This window comes from Schistocerca serialis, chromosome 3, assembly GCF_023864345.2.
Source record: "Schistocerca serialis cubense isolate TAMUIC-IGC-003099 chromosome 3, iqSchSeri2.2, whole genome shotgun sequence".
NCBI lineage: Eukaryota > Metazoa > Arthropoda > Insecta > Orthoptera > Acrididae > Schistocerca > Schistocerca serialis.
The window spans coordinates 185263077-185263737 of NC_064640.1; the positions used below are offsets into that span (position 1 = coordinate 185263077).

Consider the following 661-nt stretch of genomic DNA (forward strand, 5'->3'; position numbering starts at 1 on the left):
TGGTTATTGCTGTACACCATGTCCTTAATATAACCCGACAAAAAAGAGTCGTATGTGTTCAGATACAAAGAATATGGCAGCGAATCGAGACCCATGCCAGGGGCTTCTGTGTCCCCCAGATCCAGAATGCGGTCCCCAAAGTGCTCCTCCAGGACATCGAACACTCTCCTGCTTCGATAGGGTCGAGCTCCGGCTGGCAAGAACCACATCTTGTCGAAATCAGGGTCAGTTTGGATAATGGAGGTGAAACCATCTTCCAAAACTTTCACGTACCATTCGGTAGTCAGCGTGCCATCAAGTAAAATCGCACCGATTATTCCGTGGCATTACACGCCACGGCAACGGCCTTGCCGCAGTGGATACAACGGTTCCCGTCAGATCACCGAAGTTAAGCGCTGTCGGGCGTGGCCGGCACTTGGATGGGTGACCATCCGAGCCGCCATGTGCTGTTGCCATTTTTCGGGGTGCACACAGCCTCGTGACGCCAAGTGAGGAGCTACTGGACCGAATAGTAGCGGCTCCTGTCAAAGAAAACCATCATAACGACCGGGAGAGTGGTGTGCTGACCACACGGCCCTCCTATACGCATCCTCAGCTAAGGATGAAACGGCGGTCGGCTGGTCCCGATTCTAATATGTTGTTACAGACAATATCATAAATT

At 52.0% G+C, this 661-nt stretch overlaps 1 pseudogene; it reads left to right on the top strand.

Annotated features, from left to right (window-relative positions):
• Positions 1-337: 337 nt before the first annotated feature.
• On the top strand, positions 338-455 carry LOC126471694 (5S ribosomal RNA; annotated as a pseudogene).
• Positions 456-661: the final 206 nt, after the last annotated feature.